General features: G+C 46.3%; 1 protein-coding gene across 4 annotated transcripts in view; it reads right to left on the bottom strand.

Annotated features, from left to right (window-relative positions):
• TOB2 (transducer of ERBB2, 2) overlaps positions 1–23,048 on the bottom strand; it is a 288,621-nt gene extending 265,573 nt beyond the window's left edge. The window contains exon 1 of one of the 4 annotated variants that reach the window (XR_010186878.1): positions 19,896–20,175. The gene's annotated coding sequence lies outside the window, so the exon portion shown is untranslated. Of the gene's footprint in view, positions 1–19,895; positions 20,176–22,544; positions 22,677–22,867 lie in introns of those variants that run through there. The other 3 variants (XM_063940471.1, XM_063940470.1, XM_063940469.1) reach the window with 3 other exon arrangements.
• Positions 23,049–23,453: the final 405 nt, after the last annotated feature.

Here is a 23,453-nt window from a genome sequence, read left to right as displayed (position 1 = left end):
CCCTATGACCCTCCTCCAAGCCTCAGTTAGGATACTGTGCCCGGACGAGCGTACACAATAAGGAAGGATTTTGAATCCCGGGTAAGACTCATACCAGCCACACCAATCACACCATATAACTTGTGATATAAACCCAGTTAACAGCATGATAACAGAGGAGCCTCTAGAAAAGATGGCAATAACCCGATTTTTTGGTAACAATAACTATGTACCAGTATTGCAGACAATCCGCACTTGGGATGGGCGCCCAGCATCCACTACGGACTACGAGAAATAGAATTATCGGTAAGTAAATTCTTATTTTCTCTAACGTCCTAAGTGGATGCTGGGGACTCCGTAAGGACCATGGGGATTATACCAAAGCTCCCAAACGGGCGGGAGAGTGCGGATGACTCTGCAGCACCAAATGAGAGAACTCCCGGTCCTCCTCAGCCAGGGTATCAAATTTGTAGAATTTACAAACGTATTTGCTCCTGACCAAGTAGCTGCTCGGCAAAGTTGTAAAGCAGAGACCCCTCGGGCAGCCGCCCAAGATGAGCCCACCTTCCTTGTGGAATGGGCTTTTACAGATTTTGGCTGTGGCAGGCCTGCCACAGAATGTGCAAGCTGAAATGTACTACAAATCCAACGAGCAATAGTCTGCTTAGAAGCAGGAGCACCCAGCTTGTTGGGTGCATACAGAATAAACAACGAGTCAGATTTTCTGACTCCAGCCGTCCTGGAAACCTATATTTCCAGGGTTCTGACAACGTCTAGCAACTTGGAGTCCTCCAAGTCCCTAGTAGCCGCAGGCACCACAATAGGTTGATTCAGGTGAAACGCTGAAAACCACCTTAGGGAGAAACTGAGGACAAGTCCTCAATTCCGCCCTGTCCGAATGGAAAATCAGATGAGGGCTTTTACAGGATAAAGCCGCCAATTCTGACACGCACCTGGCCCAGGCCAGGGCCAACAGCATGACCACTTTCCATGTGAGATATTTTAACTCCACATATTTAAGTGGTTCAAACCAATGTGACTTTTGGAACCCAAAAACTACATTTAGATCCCAAGGTGCCACTGGAGGCACAAAAGGAGGCTGTATATACAGTACCCCTTTCACAAACGTCTGAACTTCAGGGACTGAAGCTAGTTCTTTTTGGAAGAAAATTGACAGGGCCGAAATTTGAACCTTAATGGACCCCCATTTCAGGCCCATAGACACTCCTGTTTGCAGGAAATGTAGGAATCGACCTAGTTGAAAATTCCTCCGTCGGGGCCTTACTGGCCTCGCACCACGCAACATATTTTCGCCAAATGCGGTGATAATGTTTTGCGGTTATATCTTTCCTGGCTTTGATCAGGATAGGGATGACTTCATCCGGAATGCCTTTTTCCTTCAGGATACGGCGTTCAACCGCCCTGCCGTTAAACGCAGCCGCGGTAAGTCTTGGAACAGACAGGGTCCATGCTGGAGCAGGTCCCTTCTTAGAGGTAGAGGCCACGGATCCTCCGTGAGCATCTCTTGAAGTTCCGGTTACCAAGTCCTTCTTGGCCAATCCGGAGCCACGAATATAGTGCTTACTCCTCTCCATCTTATAATTCTCAGTACCTTGGTTATGAGAGGCAGAGGAGGGAACACATACACTGACTGGTACACCCACTGTGTTACCAGAGCGTCTACAGCTATTGCCTGAGGGTCCCTTGACCTGGCGCAATACTTGTCGAGTTTTATAAACATGTGGAAGACTTCTGGGTGAAGTCCCCACTCTCCCGGGTGGAGGTCGTGTCTGCTGAGGAAGTCTGCTTCCCAGTTGTCCACTCCCGGAATGAATACTGCTGACAGTGCTATCACATGATTTTCCGCCCAGCGAAGAATCCTTGCAGCTTCTGCCATTGCCCTTCTGCTTCTTGTGTCACCCTGTCTGTTTACGTGGGTGACTGCCGTGATGTTGTCCGAATGGATCAACTCCGGGTGACCTTGAAGCAGAGGTCTTGCTGAGCTTAGAGCATTGTAAATGGCCCTTAGCTTCAGGATATTTATGTGAAGTGATGTCTCCAGGCTTGACCATAAGCTCTGGAAATTCCTTCCCTGTGTGACTGCTCCCCAGCCTCGCAGGCTGGCATCCGTGGTCACCAGGACCCAGTCCTGAATGTGCGGCCCTCTAGAAGATGAGCACTCTGCAACCACCACAGGAGAGACACCCTTGTGCTTGGTGACAGGGTTATCCGCTGATGCATCTGAAGATGCGAGCCAGACCATTTGTCCAGCAGGTCCCACTGGAAAGTTCTTGCGTGGAATCTGCCGCATGGGATTGCTTCATAGGAAGCCACCATTTTTTCCAGAACCATCTCATTGATGTACTGAGACTTGGCTCGGTTATAGGAGGTTCCCGACTAGCTCGGATAACTCCCTGACTTTCTCCTCCGGGAGAAACATCTTTTTCTGAACTGTGTCCAGGATCATCCCTAAGAACAGAAGACGAGTCGTCGGAATCTTTTAGCTGCGATTTTGGAATATTGAGAATCCAATCGTGCTGCCGCAACACTACCTGAGATCGTGCTACACCGACCTCCAACTGTTCCCTGGATCTTACCCTTATCAGGGAATCGTCCAAGTAAGGGATAACTAAAATTCCATTCCTTTGAAGGAGTATCATCATTTCGGCCATTACCTTGGTAAAGACCCGGGGTGCCGTGGACCATCCCTACGGCAGCGTCTGAAACTGATAGTGACAGTTCTGTACCATAAACCTGAGGTACCCTTGGTGAGAAGGGTAAATTGGGACATGAATGTAAGCATCCTTGATGTACCGAGACATCATGTAGTCCTCTTCTTCCAGGTTCGCAATCACTGCTCTGAGTGACTCCATCTTGAATTTGAACCTCTGTATGTAAGTGTTCAAAGATTTTAGATTTAGAATCGGTCTCACCGAGCCGTCCGGCTTCGGTACCACAACAGTGTGGAATAATACCCCGTTCCCTGTTGCAGGAGGGGTACCTTGATTATCACCTGCTGGGAATACAGCTTGTGAATGGCTTCCAAAACTGTCTCCCTGTCAGAAGGAGACATCGGTAAAGCCGACTTTAGGAAACGGCGAGGGGGAGACGTCGTCTCGAATTCCAATTTGTACCCCTGAGATATCACCTGAAGGATCCAGGGGTCTACTTGCAAGTGAGCCCACTGCGCGCTGAAATTCATTGAGACGGCCCCCCGCCGTGCCTGATTCTGCTTGTAAAGCCCCAGCGTCATACTGAGGGCTTGGCAGAGGCGGGAGAGGTTTTCTGTTCCTGGGAACTGGCTGATTTCTGCAGCCTTTTTCCTCTCCCTGTGTCACGGGGCAGAAATGAGGAACCTTTTGCCCGCTTGCCCACGAAAAGACTGCGCCTGATAATACGGCGTCTTCTCATGTTGAGAGGCGACCTGGGGTACAAACGTGGATTTCCCAGCTGTTGCCGTGGCCACCAGGTCTGAAAGACCGACCCCAAATAACTCCTCCCCTTAATAAGGCAATACTTCCAAATGCCGTTTGGAATCCGCATCACCTGACCACTGTCGTGTCCATAACCCTCTACTGGTAGAAATGGACAACGCACTTAGACTTGATGCCAGTCGGCAAATATTCCGCTGTGCATCACGCATTTATAGAAATGCATCTTTCAAATGCTCTATAGGCAATAATTATCAATATTTTCAGTCAGGGAATCAGACCACGCCAACCCAGCACTGCACATCCAGGCTGAGGCGATTGCTGGTCACAGTATAACACCAGTATGTGTGTAAATACATTTTAGGATACCCTCCTGCTTTCTATCAGCAGGATCCTTAAGGGCGGCCATCTCAGGAGAGGGTAGAGCCCTTGTTCTTACAAGCGTGTGAGCGCTTTATCCACCCTAGGGGGTGTTTCCCAACGCACCCTAACCTCTGGCGGGAAAGGATATAATGCCAATAACATTTTAGAAATGATCAGTTGTTATCGGGGGAAAACCACGCATCATCACACACCTCATTTAATTTCTCAGATTCAGGAAAACTACAGGTAGTTTTTCCTCACCGAACATAATACCCCTTTTTGGTGGTACTCGTATTATCAGAAATGTGTAAAACATTTTTCATTGCCTCAATCATGTAACGTGTGGCCCTACTGGAAGTCACATTTGTCTCTTCACCGTCGACACTGGAGTCAGTATCCGTGTCGGCGTCTATATCTGCCATCTGAGGTAACGGGCGCTTTAGAGCCCCTGACGGCCTATGAGACGTCTGGACAGGCACAAGCTGAGTAGCCGGCTGTCTCATGTCAACCACTGTCTTTTATACAGAGCTGACACTGTTACGTAATTCCTTCCAACAGTTCATCCACTCAGGTGTCGACCCCCTAGGGGGTGACATCACTATTACAGGCAATCTGCTCCGTCTCCATCATTTTTCTCCTCATACATGTCGACACAAACGTACCGACATACAGCACACACACAGGGAATGCTCTGATAGAGGACAGGACCCCACTAGTCCTTTGGGGAGACAGAGGGAGAGTTTGCCAGCACACACCAGAGCGCTATATATATATATATATATATATATATATATATATATATATATATACACACACACACACACACACACACACACACACAGGGATAACCTTATATAAGTGTTTTTCCCCTTATAGCTGCTGTATCTTTAATACTGCGCGTAATTAGTGCCCCCCTTCTCTTTTTTAACCCTTTCTGTAGTGTAGTGACTGCAGGGGAGAGCCAGGGAGCTTCCCTCCAACGGAGCTGTGAGGGAAAATGGCGCCAGTGTGCTGAGATAAGGCCGCCGAGAAGGGGGCGGAGCCTATCTCCCATTTTTCTATGCATTTTGGCAGGGGTTAAATTCATCCATATAGCCCAGGAGCTATATGTGATGCATTTTTTGCCATCCAAGGTGTTTTTTTTAATTGCGTCTCAGGGCGCCCCCCCCCAGCGCCCTGCACCCTCAGTGACCGGAGTGTGAAGTGTGCTGAGAGCAATGGCGCACAGCTGCAGTGCTGTGCGCTACCTTGTTGAAGACAGGACGTCTTCTGCCGCCGATTTTCCGGACCTCTTCTGTCTTCTGGCTCTGTAAGGGGGCCGGCGGCGCGGCTCTGGGACCCATCCATGGCTGGGCCTGTGATCGTCCCTCTGGAGCTAATGTCCAGTAGCCTAAGAAGCCCAATCCACTCTGCACGCAGGTGAGTTCGCTTCTTCTCCCCTTAGTCCCTCGATGCAGTGAGCCTGTTGCCAGCAGGTCTCACTGAAAATAAAAAACCTAAAACTAAACTTTTCACTAAGCAGCTCAGGAGAGCCACCTAGTGTGCACCCTTCTCGTTCGGGCACAAAAATCTAACTGAGGCTTGGAGGAGGGTCATAGGGGGAGGAGCCAGTGCACACCAGGTAGTTCTAAAGCTTTACTTTTGTGCCCAATCTCCTGCGGAGCCGCTATTCCCCATGGTCCTTACGGAGTCCCCAGCATCCACTTAGGACGTTAGAGAAATAAATAAATAAACGTTTAAAAGAAACTGAAGAAAAACTCTGGAGCTAGCAGAGTGTGCATCCTCTCCTGAGGGCACTTTTTTCTAAACTGCCTGTGGGAGGGGGCATAGAGGGGAGGAGCCAGCACACCCAGTGGAAGTGTAAAGTGCACTGGCTCCTTTGGACCCTGTGTATACCCCATCGTACTAATGTGTCCCCAATATCCCTTATGGATGCTAGAGAAAGCGAGTTTAGCTGATCAGTGTTACAAGTGTAAAAGATGTGTGAAAAATGCTACATAAATATAAAACAAACACAAGGGGGTCAATTCAATTCACAGACCATTGAATAGCGTCGGGAATTAGCTCCCGGCACTATTCAATTCAACTCAAGTTAAGTTGGCGAATGCCCGTTCTCCCGGACTTAACAGGTTGATTTGTCGGGAGAACGGGCATTCTCCGACTTAACTCCCCGCCGCGATGCTGATTCACAACAGAATCAGCCTCGCGGCAGCACTTTTAACGGATTTCCTCTCTCATCTATTCAACTGTCTGAATTGAATAGACCCAAAGGTGATATAGGTGTTAAAAATAAATGCAAGGTGGTGATGCCCCAAAGTGGTACAGCCAGAGCAATCCAGGAAGCTCCACGCCCCAATAGTTCACCCCCAAACTGACTTTGTATATAACTGAAAGGATCTTGCCTATGCCTTTTGTGCATAGGTAAGGTCCTTTTAATTATATAATGGTCTCAGAGACTGAAGTGGTGAAGAACAGGGGGGTCCTGTTCTTCACCACTTCAGTCTCTGAGACCATTATCATGTGTCTGAACCAACCCCAGATCCACCATCAGCCCGCTGTGCATTAACAAGAGGACAACTGCAGCACTCACCGTTACAAATGAGGACACCAAATTCCAACATGGATTTTTATACATGGAAGCCTTTCCACCTCTAAATCGGTGACCGGTAAATATTCAACAACCGAACTGTGCCGAATTAATTTTATCCTCTAAGGGACTAGTGAGTGGACTTACCTGGGTATACTATTTAGGAACAGACACCAATTGGTCTGACTACACACAGACATTAACTGAATGTGGTGTATGCATTTTAATTATATATAATTCAGAGGAGAGAAATTACTACCTTTTTCTTTTTATTGGTTTTAATGTTCTTAACATAATAAATTGGTATATTATTACATTGTTGTCAATGCCAATCACTTCACTATTAGCGCTGGCTATTTTCAATTTTCTTATGTTTTCTCAGGAGTGACTTTCCTGTTCTTTTGGCAGCTGCTTGGTACAGCAACTTTATGATAAGCACCTGTTCTTCTCAATAAGGAGCCTTTTTTGCATCAATATATGCCAAGAACCTTTAATATTATGGTTATAATTTTAATGGTGTTTGGTGCACCTGCACCCTTTTTCCTATATTATACAGGGTAGGGATTCTGAGGTGGTTTGTTTTGGGGGTTTTGTTTTAGTTATATATTGCAGGTTTTGGGGGGAGGGGTTTTTTTTTTTTGTTTCTATGGGGTATATGCAATTGCGGTCGAATTCCCGAAATTGTCGAATTTCGGGTCATTTTCGACCAAAAAAAAAAAATCGCCTATGCAATTCAGTGCTTTCCGACCAAAAAACGGACTTTCAAAATTCGACTTTTTGAAATTCGAATTTTTGCAAATTCGACTTTTCTGCAATGATACAAGTGCTGCAATTCGACCAAAGCATATTCAATTCAAGTTTGGAAATTCGACAGCAGTGCTTTTAGACAGCAAATTCGTCATTTTCAATCCGCCACACTTTGGAGGGTGAAAACAAATAAAAAAATTTTAAACATGTTTTTTTTTGTGTTTTTTTTTTGGGAATAGCAGATCTATTTATATTAGAAGGGTTTAGGTACTTTTTTTTTTTTTTTTTGGAGGCACAAATATTATTTATATATTTTTTAAAATATTTTTTTTTTTATTTTATTTTTTATGCTGGAACGGTAAAATCATTAAAAAAAATGGCGTGGGGTCCCCCCTCCAAAGCATAACCAGCCTCGGGCTCTTCGAGCTGGTCCTGGTTCTAAAAATGCGGGGAAAAAATTGACAGGGGATCCCCCGTATTTTTAAAACCAGCACCGGGCTCTGCGCCTGGTGCTGGTGCCAAAAATACGGGGGACAAAAAGAGTAGGGGTCCCCCGTATTTTTAACACCAGCATCGGGCTCCACTAGCTGGACAGATAATGCCACAGCCGGGGGTCACTTTTATGCCGTGCCCTGCGGCCGTGGCATCAAATATCCAACTAGTCACCCCTGGCCGGGGTACCCTGGGGGAGTGGGGACCCCTTCAATCAAGGGGTCCCCCCCCCCCAGCCACCCAAGGGCCAGGGGTGAAGCCCGAGGCTGTCCCCCCCCCATCCAATGGGCTGCGGATGGGGGGGCTGATAGCCTTTTGTGATAATAAAAAGATATTGTTTTTTCCAGTAGTACTACAAGTCCCAGCAAGCCTCCCCCGCAAGCTGGTACTTGGAGAACCACAAGTACCAGCATGCGGGAGAAAAACGGGCCCGCTGGTACCTGTAGTACTACTGGGGGAAAAATACCCAAATAAAAACAGGACACACACACCGTCGACAGTAAAACTTTATTTCATACGTCGACACACATACTTACCTATGTTCACACGCCGACATCGGTCCTCTTCTCCATGTAGAATCCACGGATACCTGAAAAGAAAAGTTCAATATACTCACCTCAGCCATGGTCCAGAGATACATCCACGTACTTGGCAAAAAAAGAAAACGCAAATACCCGACCACTGGACTGAAAGGGGTCCCATGCTGACACATGGGACACCTTTCCACGAATGAGACCTGTCAGTGACAGCTGTCACAGAAAGGTCTCTAAGCCAATCAGGAAGCGCAACTTCGTTGCGCTCACCTGATTGGCTGTGCGCTGTCTGTACTGTGACAGCGCATCGCAAAGCCGCTCCATTACTTTCAATGGTGGGAACTTAGCGGCTAGCGGTGAGGTCACCCGCCGGTCAGCGGCTGACCGGCGGGTGACCCCACCGCTACCCGCAAAGTTCCCACCATTGAAAGTAATGGAGCGGCTTTGCGATGCGCTGTCACAGTACAGACAGCGCACAGCCAATCAGGTGAGCGCCACGGAAGTAGCGCTTCCTGATTGGCTGAAGGGACTTCAGTGACAGGAGTCACGTGATGTCCCGGCATTCGGGAGAAAGGGGTCTGATGTGAAAGCATTGGACCCCTTTCAGTCCGGTATGGAGCGGGTATTTGCGTTTTTTTTTTTAACAAGTACCTGGATTTATCTCTCTGGACGTGGATTTATCTCTGGACGCTGGAAGGGGAGTATAATTTTTTCACAGGTACCCTCGGATCGTCGGAGACCGTGGCAGTCGGCGTGTCAACATAGGTAAGTATGTGTGTGTCGGTAGTGTGTAATAAAGTTTTACTATCAAGGTGTGTGTGTCCTGTTTTTATTTGGGTATTTTTTTCCCAGTAGTACTACAGGTACCAGCGGGCCCGTTTTTCTCCCGCATGCTGGTACTTGTGGTTCTCCAAGTACCAGCTTGCGGGGGAGGCTTGCTGGGACTTGTAGTACTACTGGAAAAAACAATATCTTTTTATGATCACAAAAGGCTATCAGCCCCCCCATCCGCAGCCCATTGGATGGGGGGGGGGGGGGACAGCCTCGGGCTTCACCCCTGGCCCTTGGGTGGCTGGGGGGGGGACCCCTTGATTGAAGGGGTCCCCACTCCCCCAGGGTACCCCGGCCAGGGGTGACTAGTTGGATATTTGATGCCACGGCCGCAGGGCACGGCATAAAAGTGACCCCCGGCTGTGGCATTATCTGTCCAGCTAGTGGAGCCCGATGCTGGTGTTAAAAATACGGGGGACCCCTACTCTTTTTGTCCCCCGTATTTTTGGCACCAGCACCAGGCGCAGAGCCCGGTGCTGGTTTTAAAAATACGGGGGATCCCTGGCCAATTTTTCCCCGGATTTTTAGAACCAGGACCAGCTCGATGAGCCCGAGGCTGGTTATGCTTTGGAGGGGGGACCCCACGCCATTTTTTTTCCGGGTTTTTCCCGTTTTTTCCCGTTTTTTAAAATCGCGGCAAAATCCGCCAAATCGGCCGATTTTCGCCCGCGATTCTGGCGAATCCGTTTTTCATTGAATATGGTGAATTCCGGCAGGCACCTGCCGGAATTCACCTGGCGAATTGAGTCGAAAAAAAAACGGCGAAAAATTGCCGCAATTCGCCGTGAATTGCATATACCTATATGTATGGCAGATGTCTTAGGATTTCAATATTTTTTATTTTATTCTACTTAACTATGCAAGCATTTTATCTATATGGTCTGCAGTGTCAATACTTCATGTGTCAGTCTTTTAATTTATCCTTGATATGTGATCTAACATAGCTATGCCTGTGGGTTCTTTGTGGAGCATATTGTATATACTGACGTGTACTGTAACTATGTCCTGTGTCCTTTGCCTGACCATACTTCTGGTTGCATACTGCATACATTCCCATACCTGCCATTACGGTTTCTTTTTTTTTTTTTATTGGGGTCTTCATTCAAAACTTTCAATAAAAAGTACGCAATTGGAAAAAAAAAAAAAAAGCTTTCAATTCCGCCCTTATTGCGAATCCCCGCGCGCAGCTAATTAAAGGTTTCTGCCAACAGGAGCAAAAAGGAGGAGATTCATGGTAAGAACTTACCTTTGTTAAATCTTTCTGCAAGGTACACTGGGTTCCACAGGGAATAACATTGGGGTGTAGAGTTGGATCTTGATCCGAGGCACCAACAGGCTAAAAGCTTTGACTGTTCCCAAGATGCACAGCGCCGCCTCCTCTATAACCCCACCTCCGTGCCCAGCAGCTCAGTTTTGTTAACCAGTCCAATGCAGTAGCAGGTAAAAGACGACAATCATTAGTAGCCACATACAACACATTCTCGCGACAGGAGAAGGTACCAGCGGCTAATGCCATGCAAACCCAAAGAAGCTAAGTGTGTCAGGGTGGGCGCCCTGTGGAACCCAGTGTACCTTGCAGAAAGATTTAACAAAAGGTAAGTTCTTACCATAAATCTCCTTTTCTGCAGCGGGGTACACTGGGGTTCCACATGGAATAACATCGGGGGATGTCCTAAAGCAGTTCCTCATGGGAGAGGACGCACAGTAGCGGGCACAAGAACCCGGCATCCAAAGGAGGCATCCTGGGAGGCAGAAGTATCGAAGGTATAGAACCTTATGAACGTGTTCACTAAGGACCACGTAGCCGCCTCGCCCAAGAAGGTCCAACAGACCGAGTAGAATGGGCTTTGATGGTAGCAGGAGCTGGAAGACCAGCCTGTACATAAGCAGGTGCAATCACCATTCTAATCCATCTTGCCAAGGTCTGCTTAGAGGGAATAAGATCTAAGAGAAGCTGTTCTCTTCACATAAATACGGAGAGCCCGTACCACATCTAAAGACCGTTCTTTGGAGAATAAACCAGGAGAGGTAAAGGCCGGAACCACAATCTCTTGGATAAGGTGGAAAGATGACACCTCCTTAGGCAGATAACCAGGGCGAGTTCTAAGAACCACCCGGTCATGGTGAAATATCAGAAAAAGGGTGACCAACAGGACAAGGCACCCAAGTCTGAAATCCGTCTAGCAGAGGCAATAGCCAGCACGAACAGGACCTTAACAGTAAGCCACTTATGGTCCACAGACTCAAGAGGTTCAAACGGAGACTCTTGTAAGGCATCCAGAACAAACCGACAAAATCCCAAGGAGCCACAGGCGGGACATAGGGAGGCTGAATCCGTAAAACACCCTGAGTGAATGTATGAACATCAGGCAATTTTTCTATGAAACCAAATTGACAAGGCAGAAATATGAACCTTGAGGGAGGCCAGACAAAGGCCTAAGTCCAGGCCCTGTTGCAGGAAAGCCAAAAGCTTGGCAGTACTGAACTTATATGCATCATAATGGTTAGTCACACCAGGCGAAGTAAGAATTCCAAACCCTATAATAAATCCGAGCCGAAGCCGGTTTACGGGCCTTCAACATAATTTGAATGACCGCCTCAGAAAATCATTTGGCCCTCAGAACTGAATCATCAAGAGGACGCCGTCAAAGTCAGCCGGGCCAAATCCTGGTAGACACAAGGGCCCTGAACGAGGAAGTCTGGGCGTTGCGAAAGTAGAAGATGACACTCTATCAAGAGACCTTGCAGGTCTGAGAACCAATGCAGTCTGGGCCACGCTGGAGCAATTAGAAGTAGTATTCCTCCTTCTTGCTTCAACTTCCTTATCACCCTGGGCAGAAAAGGGACACCGGAGGGAACACGTATGGCAGCCGAAAGTTCCATGGAATTGCCAGTGCGTCCATGAACGCTGCTTGAGGATCCCTTGTCCTTGCCCCGAAGACCGGAACCTTGTGATTGCGTCGAGATGCCATCAGGTCTACATCTGGTAGGCCCCACTTGTCCACTAGGAGTTGAAAGACTTCCGGATGAAGACTCCACTCTCCGGTGTGTACGTCCTGACGACTGAGGAAGTCCGCTTCCCAGTCGACGACTCCCGGAATGAACACTGCCGATATGGTGGGCAGATGGCGTTCCGCCCAACAAAGGATTTTTGATACTTCCTTCGTTGTCATGCGGCTTCGAGTGCCACCTTGATGATTTATGCACGCCACCATGGTGGCGTTGTCTGACTGTACTTGAACAGGCCTGTTCTGTACTAGAGGCAGGGCTAGTGTCAACGCATTGAACACTGCCCGCAATTCCAGAATGTTTATCGGGAGGAGATTCCTCCCTGGTCCACCGACCCTGAAGAGAGTGTTGCTCCAACACAGAGCCCCAGTCCCGCAGACTGTCATCCGTCGTCCGAAGTACCCAGTTGGAGATCCAGAAGGGACGACCCCTGCTCAGTTGCTGGTCCTGTAGCCACCAGCTCAGTGACAAGCGGACCACCGGAGTCAAGGAGATCATGTGGGTCCTGATCCGGTGAGGCAGGCCGTCCCACTCGGAGAGTATCAACTTCTGCAGGGGGCGGGAATGAAATGGAGCGTACTCTACCATGTCGAAAGCAGACACCATGAGGCCTAGTACTTGCATCGCCGAGTGTATTGACACACGTGGGCGAGAGAGGAAGCATCTTATCTTGTCCTGAAGTTTCAGGATCTTTTCCGGAGACCAAAACAACCACTGGCTGTGGGTGTCCAATAGTGCTCCCAGGTGCACCATGCTCTGAGCAGGGACCAGGGAAGATTTCTTCCAGTTGATGAGCCACCCGTGGGCTTGCAGGAATTGGACCGTCACTTCCAGATGACAGAGGAGAACCTCTGGAGAGTTCGCCAGGATCAACAAGTCGTCCAGATACGGCAGGATCCTGATACCCTGACAGCGGAGTAGAGCAGTCATGACCTTGGTGAAAATTCTTGGAGCCGTAGTCTGACCGAAAGGTAAGGCCTGGAATTGAAAATGTAGGTTGCCAATAGCAAACCGCAGGTTTTGCTGATGAGACACTGCAATAGGAATATGCAGGTAAGCATCCTGTATGTCCAGGGATACCATATAGTCCTTGGGCTTCAAAGCCAGAATAGAGCGAAGCGTTTCCATACGGAATTTGGAAACTTTCACACATTTGTTCAAAAACTTGAGGTTAAAAATAGGCAGAGAGGACCCATTCGGTTTCGGGACTAGGAACAGTGTGGAATAGTACTCCCTGCCTCTCTGAGCCAGAGGCACCGGTACTATCACTCCTGTATCCAGGAGAAATTGTACCACCAAATGGAGAGTTTTTGCTTTTACCTGATCCAAGGGGATGTTTGTTGTCATGCAGCAGGATTGTCTGTTTTGGAAGCAGGCCAACGGGCAGCCCAGGCACGTTTAGGTTTGGGCTTAGAGGTTTTGGAAGTGCAAGCCGGTTTCGAGTACGCCTGACCCTTTGCTTTACCTGGAGGTCAAAAGGAACGAAAGGAAGTACTCTTAGCCTTCGGAGCCGAAGGAGAAGTACTAGGCAGACATGCAGTCTTAGCTGAAGCTAAGTCAGCAACAATCTTGTTGAGATCTTCCCAAAAAGAATGGTTCCCTTAAAAGGGATCACCTTCAAGGTCTTTTTAGAGTCCAGATCTACGGACCAGGACCGCAAACAGAGGATCCGGCGAGCCAGAAAAGACGTAGTAGACCAGAGGTTCTCAAACTCGGTCCTCGGGGGCCCACACAGTGCATGTTTTGCAGGTCTCCTCACAGAATCACAAGTGAAATAATTAGCTCCACCTGTGGACCTTTTAAAATGAGTCAGTGAGTAATTAATACACCTGTGCACCTGCTGGGTTACCTGCAAAACATGCACTGTGTGGGCCCCCGAGGACCGAGTTTGAGAACCTCTGTAGTAGACGCTTTGGCCGCCAGGATACCTGCATCAGAGGCCCCTCCTGAATATAATGAGAGGCTGTAATAATGTATGAAAGACACTATCTAGCATTATCAGGAAAATCAGACGGTAGGCCCGCTTCAACTTCCTGAACCCAGGCCTCTATAGCTTTAGCAGCCCAAGAGGCCGCAATAGTGGGCCTATGTACAGCTCCAGCAAGAGTGTAAATGGACTTCAAGCAACCCTGCACACGCTTATACGTCGGTTCCTTCAGTGAGGTGATGGTAGTGACAGGCAGAGCAGAGGACACCACCAGACGTGTGACTTGTAAATCCACCGGCGGAGGTGTTTCCCAATTTTTACTTAACTTTGCAGCGAGGGGATAACAGGCTAGCATCTTTTTAGACAGAGCAATTTTTTTTCCTGGATTTTACCAGGATTCCTGACGAATGTCAACCAAGTGGTCCGAATGAGGTAAAACTAATTTTGTAACCTTCGGGCGTTTAAACTTATCTGGGGGCGCAAGTCTAGTTACTAGTGTAATCAGTAAATTAGAGAAAGCAGCCCAAGGTGGGTCTTGATTTGCCCCCGTTGCTGCAGACTGACCATGGGGTATAGAACCCCCAGTACCTGAACCCTCAGCTGCTACGTTTTCCTCCAAGTAATCCGTGGTGTCAGCACTGCATCGTGCAGGATAAGCCATTGATCGACCACCCTGTTTAGCAGACATTATATAAGCATAACCTTAGGGTGTAACAGTACAATATAAGCAGACAAATTACCTGACAAAAAAACCCTGTATAGTGTGACTGCAAAGCAGAGCACAAACAGTAATATAACCTGTGAAACACTATATTTATGAGGACCCTGACGCACTTAGCCCCCCTCAGGGTACAGAATATAGGGATAGCAATAAGTGTGAGATACACGAAATAGAGATCAAACAGCAGCTATTGGCACACACTCAGTCACATATACAATGCAGAAATTATTACCAACAATAAAACTGCACTGGACTAGCAATACCAAGTACAAATTGTACCACTAAGAAGCTATATAGGTATATAGATATAACAATGCACAGTAGACTGGATGTATATCACAGGGTACTTGTACTAAATATCCCTGTAGTAATGCACTTGTTCTTAACTAACACTGTCTAAGTGACATGTAGAATACTTAAGTGTCCTGTAAATGCACAGCGCTGATGATGCAGGCGGCTTTACAGAGGAGACAGTGCCCAGCAGTCCTAGAATCAGCACAGCATGTGTGTAATGGCGCCCAAACGCTGACAGAGTGTGAGGGAGACAGAGATGCAGCTCCAGGGGGCGAGAACATTTGCAGTAAATGGCGCCTGGGGGAGGGGCTACAGGTCAGAGCCTTATCCCCTTGCTGGACTTCAACACCGGGTACTGCGGGGCCTATTAAACTGGATTTTGAGGTAATCCGACCTTTGCCCCTTGCCCTGGTGGTCTAGTGGGGTCCCTGTACGGCCAGTGTCCACGCCAGCACGGCCCGTCTCCTAGAGACCGCGGCGGATCGCGTTTTTCAGCGGGTCCCGCCTGGGGGACCCTCTTACCTCCTCCCTGTAATGCGTCTACGCGATCCTGGAGAGCAGCGGGGGGAGGTGAGGGAGCCCTTGCGGCCCTTGAAGTCTTCTTTCTTCTAATAAAGCTCTTTTCAGGGCTGCCCAGCGCAGCCCTCCCTGTTAGGTGCCTGCAGTGCAACTTACAAACTGATCCCCTGTGCACGGAGGCGGGGTTATAGAGGAGGTGGCGCTGTGCATCTTGGGAACAGTAAAAGCTTTTAGCCTGTTGGTGTCTCGGATCAAGATCCAACTCTACACCCCGATGTTATTCCCTGGGGAACCCCAGTGTACCCCGCTGCAGAAAACAGGGGTAGCGAGCTGAAATGAGTGAGAAGTTACCCGTTTGAGCACCCAAACGGGACTTTTCGCGTTGCGCCCATTTGTTTAGTCGGGTTTTGCTGCTTTACGTGGCTAAACCCAGCTGATATGGTGTGATCAACACGATAAGGGGGTTCAGTTGAAAATCGCCCCGCGATCTCCCATCACTTTAGTTGGGTGATCATGCGCAGGAAAACAACTGAAAACCCCCCATTGTGTGTTTACCCCTTGGTGCCAATGAGTGGGTGCACTTAAGATTTTTCTACGGGGCCCAAAAAGTTCTAGTCACACCCCCGAGGAGTGCCAGGATATTCTGTTGTGTTTTACAATAGCAACATAGCATAATATTGGAAAATAAACATTACAGAACACAGGAGTTCTAGCTCCATACTTGAGATGGATTATTAATGAGAAGTAAAACAGGGGTGCACTCTCCAGACTTGAAAGCAGTGTTTGGGGTTTATGCAAGCAGAAGTATGTTACAACATATCAACGTTTTGGTCTCCACACGGACCTTTGTCAAGGTAATAAAAGTTCATGTGGGGACTAAAATGTTGATATGTTGTAACATACTTCTGCTTTCAAACACTGCTTTCAAGTCTGGCGAATACACCCGTTTTACTTCTATGGCTTTGGCTCTACATGGGATTACATGAATGACCTCCAATTATGGCCAGCTACTCCAGAAAATACTTCTAAATCTACCTAATGTATAGATATAGGGGCCATCTCAATTGTTAATTAAACTAGGGGGAGCAATTCAATTGTTGCTCCGTTTAGAAACCCAATAGCCGCAGGGATGACATTTTTCTTATAGCAGTCTCCTGAGGAGCAAGAAGAAATGTGCATTAGGTCAGCACTTTGGGCATCCAAATAGGACTTAAGACGTCCAAAGCAGGACTTTAGACGGGTTTAGCAGTTTTACAGGGCTAAACCCTGACTGATTGGGCGCAATATGCATGGGTGCCCAAAAACGATTGAATTGGGTGTATAAACAGTCCCGGTTAGGCCAAAAAAATAGGACACCCAAAACAATTGAATCAGCCCCCTAGCGTTAACGTCAGGCCTAAGCAGAGGGTCACAGGCACATCCAATCCTAAGCACACACATTGGCCAGCCTCCAAACAAGGGAAGGCATCCTGACACAAGGCTAGCTTCCCACACATCAATGAAAAACAAGTGCAATGCGAAGCAAGGACTTTCCACAAACTGGTAGCAGAATCTGGCGATCCTAAAGTTTGTGACAAGGACTCCACACATTCAGTCCTGTATGCACACATTCTGGTTAGATGACAGATTTAGCTCCCCCTACACCGTGCAGTTTCCATATAGAATCACTAGATCTTTCATATGGGGAGATGTATCAAGATTTAGAAAGCAATAAAGTGGAGTAGTTCCCTAAATCAGCCATTTTAAAGACTGTGCTAGATAAAGGACAGAAAGGTTGGTTTGCTCAACTTTTCCACTTTATTCCTTTCCTAGGCTTTGTACATTTCCCCCATATTTGTAAGTGGGGAAAATAAATAATCAAAGTGGGCAGAAGACCAGTCCAGGCGTCCTATTCTTACATCTGGGCAGGGATTTCTTTTAAACTTCATTTTGGTAGTCCTGATCTATCCCTTTACTACATGTTTAGATGTTCCAACCACATGGGAATACTAAACTAATCACTTTTTCATGCCAAGTGAACCAACACATTAATGTTTATTTCCATGTGAAGGTCTTATTATAACTCTTGTTTAACCAGATTGAAGATATTAGCTGTATCTATTCTTCCATGGAAAACAATGTTAAAGCAATAACACAAGTTAATCTACTGCTGGACTGAGGAAGAACAACTTATGCTTCTCTACCTTTAGACTGGTCAGCTGGACTGTGTATCCTGGGTGATAAACTTTCACTAGCAGACATTCCAAACCCATTGTTGAGCAGAAATGGTTTTGACTTTATTAAATATTGTTTTATCAGACAGTTTAACATTTCTGAGTAATTCTAAATGTGTGGAAGTTGGCAGAATTGTTATCAGCCATTAAAAGTGAAAGAATGTTCCATTGGATAGGACAACAAGACAAAAATAAAAGATTCAGAAAATATATATTTTTTTTTTTTAAATAGGAAGAGGATCAATTTTCAGAGCAGCGCCAGCTTATTTCAAAAGGTCAGGTGTCGTATCCATTTTTAGATTTCAGCCTCTGTGAACCCTTTTACTAGCAGATGGTAAGAGTGCACTGTGTCAGCAAATGGGTTAAAACAACAAGGAAAACATTCTAGATGGACATGTCAGGCGGGTGTGGAGTGGACCAACCAATCACAGGCCACCTACACTGCATGTTTAAAGGGCTGGAGCAGCTGACATTAAATGGCTGTTTACACATTAAACAAGGTGAGAGGGAGGAGGCCAATAACCTTGTACTCTTGGATCTATATTCCTAGGATTTAGGGCCCTTTTTGTTCTACTAGCAATGTACTGTATTGTTTGTGCCTAAAACTGATTACAAGTATTTAACACAAAGCACTCATCACAATTGTTGACTAATAGACCATACACACTCAGACGCTCTACTACATATAGCACACGTCTGCTTCCAAAACAGGTTTTTGCTCCTACCAAAAGGAAGATAACATCTGCTTACAGTAAGATATACAAATAACAGATCTGATGTTAACAGTACAATACTGAATTTATATACATGTTGGCTAGTGTTGTCTATGTGCCACAGTTCACACAAATAAATAAAATACCAGGTACCACACAACAGTTGACCCCATCTGCTAACATCAGATTGTAAGAAAGTATACTTCTTCTATATACCAATAAAGAAAAATTAATTTTCCTATATAAACCAGCTACAGATTTACAAAAATGGAAATCTATCTCCATATGTTTGCCTCGGTCATGTTTTACCAAGCAAAATAAAAAGGTAAATGCTAACTGGTATAAAATAGGATTTCTAGACTATCATACATCCTTTTATGTTTTAGAACGTTTTAAAAATGACTCACAAAACTATAAAATTAACGAGTTCAGCCGATACAATAATCTTAATCCTGTTTGCACTGGTATATACCTACCTAATGTGATCCAGGGTTAAAAGAGATGGTACACAAGCTTTTAACACCCAACATCCCATTTCTTTAAAAATATGGTAATATGCTAGTTTAAAACATATGCTGGTAAAGATTCATTTATTTATTTCAGATCACCATCCAAAGTCCACGATCAAAAGTGTCACGAAACCCTTCAACATTGAAGACCAGGCCCTTGGTAGGAAAATTGTAATAAACAGCTGCTCCCTCACAGGCAGCCATATTAGATCCAGAAAACTGAGCAAAACATCCAAACCGATCATATGCGAGCGATTAATCCTTGTTACATATCACAAAATCTCAATTATTTATCGTGCAAAGGGTTTAATTGTTAATCCATTTGCCATGTCATCATAATAATAACTGGTTGACAATGGTGCCATGCAAAACACATCAGTAACATAAGGGAATAGAAGGAAGACATCTATGTATATAAAATTATTGGTAAAGAAAAGTGGAGATTATATGACTTCTCACATTACAGTATGATACACAAAAATAGTGCTATTTGCAATCTTACATGCAATATATTTAATTTAGTACTGACGATTAAGAGGAATCCTGCATAGTAATAACTGGGAAACAAGGTGCAGTTAATTATCTGCTACATTACACAGGGATAATGTACTAGCAATGATCAGGGCATTACACCCCACTGGAAGAACACAGTCAATGGGTACACTGAAGTGTAGGGGTTACCATAACAATATGCTGGCTACAAGTCAAGCTTTTGCACCCCACCAGCCTTAGTGTCCTACACCCATAAAACCCCAAATAATAATATAAATACATACACACTTGGATAAAAAAATAGAAATAAAAGTCAGCCAACAGCAAATGCAGTGGAATTAAAGCTACCATACTGTAGCTCTCTTGCATTATGCAATCCTTAAAGATAGATACACCCCACTGCAACTTTAATGGTCACATTACTACCAGCAGGCAAGTATTATCACTCTCTTCAATAAAGCTTCGTTAAGGTAGAGATTAAAATACAAAAAAAATAAATCCCAAATCCCTGTTTCTTTTATAAAACAATCCTTACTTGGTCGGTAGTTGTGTGTCAGAATCCTAGGACTTGGGCTGGCTGTGCTTTGGAAGCAGCAGCAGGAGGAGGAGGAGGTGTAGAAAGTGCTTGGATTGTTCTTTATGAGGGGGTCCCCTTGTGTTTTGTAGGGTGCTGTGTTGGGGAGGGGGGTCACTGAGTCCGCTGGGATCCCGCAGCCTCCCTCCTCCTGGCCCAAAGTGAGGGAAGTCAGGGGAAAAGTTTCACCCTTAGCAACCCTGCGGAGGGATCCCACATTCACACACCCAGGGTGCTGAGGCTTGGGAGAGGAGTTGACGGTTCTATATTCAGAAGCTTTCCCTGCAACCTTAACTGTTTCAGTACTATTTATAAAAGTCTCTGGGGTTGCTATGTCAGAATAACATGTATTGGTACACAATACAATATAGGAATGTCTGTGAAAAATTACCATTTATTTAATCTAATTTGGGTGTGTGAGATACCGAGTTATAGAAAGGACATATTTCCTTACCTCTGCAGTGTTTATGAAGTGCTTACATATATGTTCTATGACTGCATTATCAATAAATTGTGCAGAGTGAACTATAAAGTCTTAGGGTGGTTATTTATTAACATTATTTTTACTAAAATAATGTGAAAAAGGGTGTTTTCACAGCCGTTTCACATTTTAGTATCACTTGAATGTATTAAAGGGCATTTGGAGCAGTTTTCATGAAAAAATGCTCCAAACCCTTTAATTCACTTTTTTTTTTTTGGTAAGCCTCATCGCATTCCCCATACTTATAATGGGAAATGCGATCTGACTAGATTTACTAAAAGAAAAAAAGAAAAAAAAATGTGAAAAAATACCGCAGTATGCCCTGTGATTACAGGGCAGCACTGCGATAGGGAGGCATTTGCCCAGCTTTCTCTGCCCCTGGCAGAGAAAGCAGAGCGGGACTCGGCTCCAGTGATCAGCTCTGTGTGTATGATGTGCACAGAAGCTAATCACAGTGTAAAAAAAAAAAAAAGTAAAAAAAAAAAACCATACTCACCTGTCCAGGAAGCCAGTGTCTGCTGCTCCGCTGAGCGCTGCCGGTCCCCCATGTGCTGCAATGTGACCCCGGTGCAGTATAGTGATGCTGCAAAGCGGCAGCGCACTTTACAGCAGCGGGGGTCACCGAAGCACACAGGATCTGGCGTCTGCATCTTATTTTTTGTAGTTAGTTCTAATTTACAAACACAACACAGCTATGGTCAATCAAAACTAGTGAAGTTAATGTAGGCTGACCATTTTATCCCTTTGCCCTGGGATACTCATGAATTACACAGGTTCTGTGGCTGCTTAAAACCAGGTGAAATGCAGGCTTGTTGTCAGTCAGCCACAGAACCTATGTAATTCAGGAGTGTCCCAGTTTAAAGGGATAATATGGTCAGCCTAGACTTAATGTGTTTGTAAAAAAATAAATAAAAATGAACATTTAGGGGTCGATTCAATTGTAGTTTGGGCGCCCTCCGCCTGCTCTCAGAAATGTAATTGCGCTGCCTTATGGGTGTGCATGCTGCCGACACCGACATTTCTGCTCACAGCCTTCTGAGCTGGCGGGCATAAATGTGCGAAAAGTGTCCAGCCCAAACTGGACTTTCAAGACCCAGCCAGGACTTGAGACAGGTTTAGTTTTTTTGCTGGCAAAACCCTATGCTTTTGGGTGCACCAACAGTAATTGGTGCCTGATTGAAGCAACAATTGAACTGCTCTAACAAGCAGCCATTAATAATAATTGAATTGCCCAATTAGTTGGTGAGGGAATACTGATAACAGGCTAATTAAGGGTTCTGTCCCTAATAATTTCTTGCAGGCATAAAATCTTGCTAGCAGTCCCTCAAAAAAGCTGTTCTTCAAACAAACCGTGCTGTTTTTAGACACTTGTATCGATCAATCTAGTTAGCTATCTCTTTAACAGTTAGATTAAAATAAGTTTATATTACATTCAGACAGGTATGTACATACATACATACATACATATATACATAGGCATAGCCCACACACATATTTACAAACACACGCACACATATACATAGCACACATACAGTACACAGTCACACACATAAATACATAATTGAATACACAAACACACACGGGGCTAATACTGGTGGCACTGTCAGGACGGAGGGAGCTGCTGTCGTTGAGCATGCACAGCAGCTTCCCACAGGGGTTAGGAGACCGACTGCTGATGCTGACAGCCAGAATCTCGACAAATCCCAGTACTTCCTACCACACACCTCCCGGAGCATAACTGTAACTGCCCCCCCCCCCCCCCATCTCCCTGCAGCCTAACCCTGACCCTCCCCCTATTGCCTACCCCAACCCCAGCAGTGGTATCACTAGGATTGTGCAGGGGGTATGGGTCACACCCGGGTGCCACCCTCTGAGGGGTGACGCCAAATGCTCCTTAGTGACAGAAGCCAGGTGCTACACTGTGACATTACACGCAGCACTAGGCTCCTGTCACAGTGTAGTAGGCGGCAATGCAGCCCGGCAAGTCTCTGGGGGCTGGGCACGCCCTGGAGTGTTGAACACTAGGTCAGGATACAAGGCCACACCCCCTTTTTTGTGCACAAACAGTCGACTTTTCTCTGCACCGTCTGTCATAGCCCAAAGTGATGCCCCTGAACCCCGGTACATACCTCCAGGATGTTTCAAGATTCCGGCAGTCGGAAAACCTGCGGCCGGTATTTCGACCAAATCCCCCCACAGACAGCCAGACACTCTGTATGCAGAGAGCTCTGTTGAAGAGCGGTTTGTGCTGAGACGAAGACAGAGCTGTCTCAGTCTCTAAAATAACAAAATCAGCCCATCAGGAGGTGTTTCTAGGTAATCATAAACCCCCCTCCCCCCTGCATGCGCCTCTGAGTGTAGAGGGATGTACATGCCCACATGGCTCTGTCTGCACACACACAGCACTGGTCACAGCTACTCTGTTTCTCTCTCTAGGACCTTGATCACTTACAGCACCAGGCCCATGTGAGCCTAAATCCAACCCTGTTGCCTTCCTGAGGATTAGATCCAGCTTCCAGGTCCAAGAAGGGTGTCATTTTACTTCACAAATATTCAATATTTGCATTTTAAACGTATACTGGTTACCAGCTAGTCAAAATGAGGGAACTGCTGGGAGCCGGGGATCTGTCATGCTGAGGCAGGTGTGTGTGTGCTCACGCCCAAACGGAGCAACACTTCAATTGCTCTGTTGGGTGCCATCTAGTGGCCACTGGCGCACCATAGAGGTGAGGAGCAGCGTTCACCTTTTATTATATAGGATTTGATTAGGTATTTGGGAGACTCTGCTGGTCGGCCAGTGAATCAGTGGTTTGTCTAGTACTTCCTGTGCATGAGTAGGACCAGCTGCAGGGGCGTAGCCAGAACTTTGTGAGCCCCATAGCAACATATTGAAATTGAAGGCATACTTGCCTACTTTTGAAAAAGCATTTCAGGGAGACTGTGAAAGTAACACCTGTCAGCGCGGGCACGTACTGCTACATCGAAAATGACTTACATCCAAATGTAAATGAGCCCCAAAGTCAGTAAGATCTATTTGT

The sequence above is a fragment of the Pseudophryne corroboree genome, chromosome 9 (genome assembly GCF_028390025.1).
Source record: "Pseudophryne corroboree isolate aPseCor3 chromosome 9, aPseCor3.hap2, whole genome shotgun sequence".
In the NCBI taxonomy this organism is placed as follows: domain Eukaryota; kingdom Metazoa; phylum Chordata; class Amphibia; order Anura; family Myobatrachidae; genus Pseudophryne; species Pseudophryne corroboree.
This window is presented reverse-complemented; position numbering and strand designations above follow the sequence as displayed.